Below are 6,415 nucleotides of genomic sequence, written 5' to 3'. Positions count from 1 at the left end.
GGAAGCTCCAGTTCACGAGTTTCTCTGTCTTCTACAGCCTTTGCCATACAGCTGTCTCCAGAAGCAGGGTGTGCTCTCCCCTGGCCTGTCCCACAACCTCATCCTTTAGCAAGTGGCCTTACTCATTACTACTTCAACTGCCTGTATCTGAACAAAGTATAAAAGCTTCTTGACAATTCTATTTCTATGGTTGGTATTTGTTGAACAGAAGGTTACTTTTTGTTTGCTAAAAATCCTAACATTCCTTTTACCGGAAGAGCCACCATGTAGGAGGAATACTTAATATTCTATTTTTTTATAATAAATTTATTTTTTATTGGTGTTCAATGATACTTAATATTCTTTAGCTGAAGACCCTCAGCAACTAAAATTATTCCCTTTTCTCGCTCATGTGAATCTTGCACAAGTGATGGAAGTCGTGCCTCATGAGGCCAGGAGAACAGGGGGTGGCTCCCTGATAAATTCTTGATACGTCTAAACGTGTTACAGAAAAAATTTCCAAAAATTTTACATAATTAGTAAGACCACTCCTATGCTGAAGGCTATCAATATCTTGCATTTGAATGACTCTTTTTTAAAAAATTTATTCAGAGGTAGAACGAGAGAGAGAGAGAGAGAGAGAGAGAGAGGCAGGCAGAGAGGCAGAGACACAGGCAGAGGGAGAAGCAGGCTCCATGCAGGGAGCCCGATGTGGGACTGGATCCCGGGTCTCCAGGATCACACCCCAGGCTGCAGGCGGCGCTAAACCACTGCGCCACCGGGTTGCTCCTGGTTTGAATGACTCTTATTTTCAAAGTACATTTGTATGTTATCTCCTTAGCAGTGAAGCCCGTCAAAACTATTATTAATCCATTGCCTAGTTTTATTCTTGTAGGTCATTTTACTGTACCGAGGCAGCTTTAAAACTAACTGCTTTGCTCCTGTATTGGTGTGTGTTCAATGAGAAAAAAATACATTTACGTTTACACAAGACTTGCAGACATAATATAACGAGATCCTGTGTACCAGTGGTCCTCAACCTTGGGGGATTTTTTCCCTGCACTGCTCCCGAGGGTATTTTGGACTCTGATGTTTTTAGGTTTTACAATTGAATGTGCTGCTGGCCTGGAGCATGTAGAGGCTGGGGATGTGCTGCACATCCTACAAAAGAATAGACAGCCTTCCACAAGCACGACTTCTCTAGCCTAAAATGTCAACAGTGCTCAGCTTGAGCAACTCTGCTGTAGACTCTTCACCCATATCCCTACGGCCATTATATGAAGTAACCCTGATAGATACGTAAAAATTAAGGAACTATCATTATTTCAATATTATTAAGCTGTGGGATTTTTCAGACCCTCTTCCCTTTTTCACTAATGTCCTTCTTCTGTTCCATATCTCTGCCTCTTCAGTGACCACTCTAGTGATGGAGCCAGTTTCTCCATCTTTCTTTGCCTTCCAAGACCTTGGTCTGCCTTGGTTCTCAGAACCTTGCCACTTTGGATAAGGTTTGCAAGTGTTTCTTATGTGGGTATGCTTCTGCCTCCATCCAGGTAGCCTATGGAAATGTGGTGTGTTTGGGAGCTACATCTATGCCTGGAGAGTGTTGTGGCAATTAATAGGGGTTGAGGCTGAGAGAGAATGAACCTGATGCCAAGCTCAGGACAGTTCCATGTTAATAGGGAATTTCCTACTCAAAATGTCACCAGCACCCTTGTGGACACACTAAGATCTGAAACCCTTTCTCGGGCAGCCCGGGTGGCCCAGTGGTTTAGCGCCGCCTTCAGCCTGGTGTGTGATCCTGGAGACCCAGGATTGAGTCCCACCTCGGGCTCCCTGCACGGAACCTGCTTCTCCCTCCCTCTCCCTCTGCCTGCGTCTCTGTCTCTTTCTCTCTCTCTCTCTCTCTCTCTCTCTCTCTGTCATGAATAAATAAATAAAGTCTTTTCTAAAAAATGAAACCCTTTCTAGCAACTCATGGAACATGAAATGCCTTGACTCAAGTCTAGAAAATGGCAGGGAGAACACTTTGGGACACAACGTTGATTTTTAGGGGACATTTTGTATCTAACAGTAGCTGTCAACATTGAAAACGTTGAGCTTAGTGTTTTCGGCAACAATTTGAATCTGCTAGGAATCTCTGTATCTAGGTAGATAAAATATTTTCAATCTCTTTGTGGAGGTTCTACATGAACGCAGGAGTTGCCACCAATGGGAACCCTGAGGAACAGAGTTGAACTGGTGGTAAAGGATGGCATAGTTCCAAGGTGATGGGGACACAGGAAAGTACTTGGGGCACAGTGGTGTTGGTGGAATTGTATGTGTCCCTCCCTCCCCTCCTCCTCCTCCTCCCTTATTTTTCTATATAGCACTTCTCTGTACCTGCTAGTGTGTCCATTTATTTACTTGGTTTTTTTAATAAAGATTTTATTTATGTATTCACGAGAGACAAAGAGAGAGAGAGGCAGAGACACAGGCAGAGGGAGAAGCAGGCCCCGTGCAAGGAGCCCGACGTGGGACTCGATCCCGGGACTCCAGGATCATGCCCAGAGTGGAAGGCAGGCGCTAAACCGCTGAGCCACCCAGAGATCCCCATTTATTTACTTGTTTATCTTCTGTCTCCACCTCCTTTAGAAAGCAAGCTCCATGGGAGAAGGGACTTTGCTTTGTTTACAGCATATCCTCTGACTCTCTGAAGGGGAATGCCGTGAAAGCCGTGTTTGAACAGTAGTTAAAGAGGCTTTAGGTGGAAAGAACAATGCAGGCAAAGTGTCCAGATGACCTCTTACCCGGTTCCTAGCCTCCCCTATTGTTCCAGCAATATTACTCTGCCCTTGTTTAAATGATATAAAGGGCGTATGGTACACGTAATGCACTAAGCCCCATCTTTTCCCTCACCCTGTATTTCTGAGATGTAACCTGTCATTGAAAAGTACATAGCTCTGTCTACTTCAGTGATTTCCAAGTGGGGGTGGTGTTTGTCCCTCCGGGGATATATGGCAATGCCTGGAGGTGCATCTGACTGTCACCACTGGAGGTGGTCCTATCAGTATCTGGGCGATAGAGGCCAGGTGTGCGGCTTCACATCCTGCAATGCTCAGAATTATCTGGCCCAGGAGCCCAAGAGTGGAGAATCCTTGGGCTATTTCTTTCCTTCAATTTGTGGAAGAGTACCCCCTCGATATAGCACGTAGCATGTTTACTTTATGCATTCGCCTACTGGCGGGCATTTAGACTGTCCCAGTTCTCTGACCTGGCAGAGTGCTGGGAAGAACATCCCCACCAATCTTTGGGTGCGCACGCGTGCTTGTGTGCGTGCGTGCGTGCGTGTGTGTGTGTGTGTGTGTGTGTGTGTTGTGCGCGCGCTCATGTGTAAGAGTTTCCGGTAGCCACACTGTGCTCTAGGGAACCCTTGCAAGTGCTCCTGTAGATTGGCTGGACCCATTCACAGCTGCAGCACTGCCTGGGGTTCCAAGTCTCTGCATTTCACGTGATTGGCATTTTCATTTTTGCCAACCTGAGGAGCTTAAATGAGTAGTTTATTGTTTTCAAATTTGCATATTCTGATGAATAACAGGGCCAAGCTATTTGAATCCATCACACTCCACAGCATTCTCCAAAACTGGGGGAAATGTTTTTGCTAAGCATATAGCACTTCAGTCTATTCATCTCTATCTTTGCTGGGTGTTCAAATAGCGCATTTTGCGAGACCCAGCTTGACTGTTTCTGCCAGTAGAGGTCACTGTCCTTCGGAGATTCTCCACCAGTGTGCCTCCCCCCACCCCCACCCCCACGCCCACCCGCGCCCCGCCCCCCCTCCTCCACCCCCCACCATCCAGCCCACCTCCCACCTCGCCCTGGCATATTTGGCAACGCCTGGGGACATATTTGTATTTTCACCATGCGAGTATGCTGCTGGCCCCTGGGGGCTGGAGGCCAGGGATTCTGCTTAAAGCCTGCACAGCAGGGGACAGCACCCACCCACAAGCAACAGTTATGTGGCCCCAGATGTTGACAGTGCCAAGGTCGAGAGTGCATGGTGCGGACGAAATCCCAGTACAGGTACCTTTGAAAGAAAGACAATGACACTCTCTGATAGTAAAGTTGCTTATTCTTCTTATTAAAATAGAACAAGCGCAGTGCTTTCACGGCAGAAACTGGGGAAGTAGGGGAGAAGCAGGCCTTCCTGGTAGGTGGGGTTCCAGGGCAGGGCAGGAGGAAGGCAGAGGTTTTGATAGCGACGTTGTTTCTTCAGCGTGGGCCCTGCGGGATCAGCAGAGGCGGGGCTGGGGGCCTTGGCAGAGGGGCAGGTGGGCTGGTGAGGGCTGGCTGGTGGTGTCAGTGCCTCACGGAGGGGGCGGGGGGGGGCAGCAGGGCCAAGAACGGCGGGTCTGAGTCTCAGGGGGTGGTGGCGGCGGGACTCTGGCTCAGGATACGGGGAGGGCCCCGGGCTGCTGGTGTCGCGGCAGCGGGTCAGGCCGGCCCCAGGTGGGCGTTCGGTTAGACAGGCGGAGGCCAGGAGCAGAAGCCCCTTGTCAGAGGCCCGGGCCTGGGCACGAAGATCGGGACCACTCCGTCTCTCCATACGGGCCTGAAGGCAGAGGCCCTGGGCTCTGCATTCAGCCTCCGTCTCTTGCCGCTGGGGGCTTCAAACCAGAGCGGTCTGTGGGTCCTCTTCTTTCCTCTCCTGCGTCGGCTGGGAGCCGTCGGCGGGCTGTCCTCGGCACAGGGGTGCGGGCGCTCCTCCTGGTCGGCTGGAGCCCTGGAGACGCTGCCTCTGCTCTCGGGAGAGGGGACGTTGACGGTCACCATGTTCCAGATGCTCAGGAGGCTCTGGGCTTTCCAAAGCCAGGGCCTGGCCCACCTCTTGCGAGACGCATCCCAGCCGGTGAGGACCTCGAGGGGCCGCTTGCTGTGGAGGCGCCTCCAGGGCTTGGGGACCACGACCCCCTGGCCCCGGGTGTGGCCCCAGCGGGGCGGCAGGGCGGGCAGCGGCCTGCGGCGGCCCCACAGCTCGCGGTAGAAGGAGAGCACTTGGCCCTGGCCCAGGCTCGGCGGGCGCTGGGCGGGCCCGGGCTGCGGGGCGGGGCGCGTCCAAGCGGGGCGTGGCCGCGCGTCCTTCGCGGTGCCCAGGTAGGAGCTCAGGTAGCTGCCCATGGCCGCGGGGCGGCGCGCTCCGGCCTCCGGCCTCGGCCTCCGCCTCTGCCGCGGGAAGTCGCCCCCGCAGGCGCCCCCGTGTCCGCGTCTGTGTCCGCAGCCGCGAGGTGCGCAGGGCCAGGGCGACCGTTGGTTGACAGACGTCCCTCGTGGGAACCCTGCGTCACGGGTCACGGGTCACGGGTCAGGGGTCACGGGTCCCGGGTCCCGGGTCCCGGCGGGCGCGGCAAGTGCCTCGAGGCCGGGGACCCCCCGGCGCCCCACGCAGGCCCGCGGCGCCTGGCCGAGGCAGCGCGGCCACGAGGCCTCGGGCTTCCCGCCCTGACATCGGGAGGGACGCAGCGCGCTCGTCCCCGGCAGGCCCTCACGATGACGGAGCGTGCGCACAATGGCGCTCTGTTTCGTTACCGCAGAAGGAACGCGGAGCGCGTGAACGCTCTGTGCCAGAGAGAGGAGCTGAGCTCGACTCAAAAGTAGACTTTTACGTTACCTTTACGGAAGCGGCACGTGCCTTCCCATCTCCCACGCTGCTTGCTGATGCCCCCTTCTTGCGACTTTGCTCATCGCGAGGAAACGGTGACAGCCCTTCAGGACTTAGGTCTTAGCCCCAACAACCTTGATGTTTGTGGGCTCTCCTATAATTTTCAGCCTTCTTACAGTCCTAGAAAGTGTTTTCTGTGAATCCAAATGATTTTCCTTTTTCATTTCTATTGATATTGATGGAGTAGAGTCATATTTTCCATTAGTACTTGAAAACATCTGACATCCACAAGTGTTCAAGGGCTGCTGGGTAACTGATTTTAGTCCTTAAGTTTAAGGTCTGTTTAAGTTGGTGTGAATCAATCTCTTTTTGTGAAAAATTCCCTGAAAAGCCCATGCAGAATGCATCTATTGGGCTGGCTCCAATGATCGGATGAGAGATATAAAGGAGAAGCCAAAAAAAATAAAAAATAAAAAATAAAGGAGAAGCCAATGACAAGCCCAAAAACAGGCAACAGATTCTATCCAGAGCTGAGCGGGATGGACAGCTCAATGTTGAGGAGGCTAAATATCGCTTAATGAAGACATTCTTGAGGTTTTCCTTTTTTTTTTTTTTAAAATTAGTTTTACAGGTAGAGTTTAGTGATTCATCAGTTGCATATAACATTTAGTGCTGATTACATTTAGTGCCCTCCTTAATGTTCATCACCCTGTTACCCATCCTACCCCTCCTTCAGCAACCCCAGTTTGTTTCTTAGAGTTAACAGTCTCTATGGGGGTGGGGGCTGGGTGCTGGGTG

Source organism: Vulpes lagopus, chromosome X, assembly GCF_018345385.1.
Source record: "Vulpes lagopus strain Blue_001 chromosome X, ASM1834538v1, whole genome shotgun sequence".
Classification (NCBI taxonomy): domain Eukaryota; kingdom Metazoa; phylum Chordata; class Mammalia; order Carnivora; family Canidae; genus Vulpes; species Vulpes lagopus.
This window is presented reverse-complemented; position numbering follows the sequence as displayed.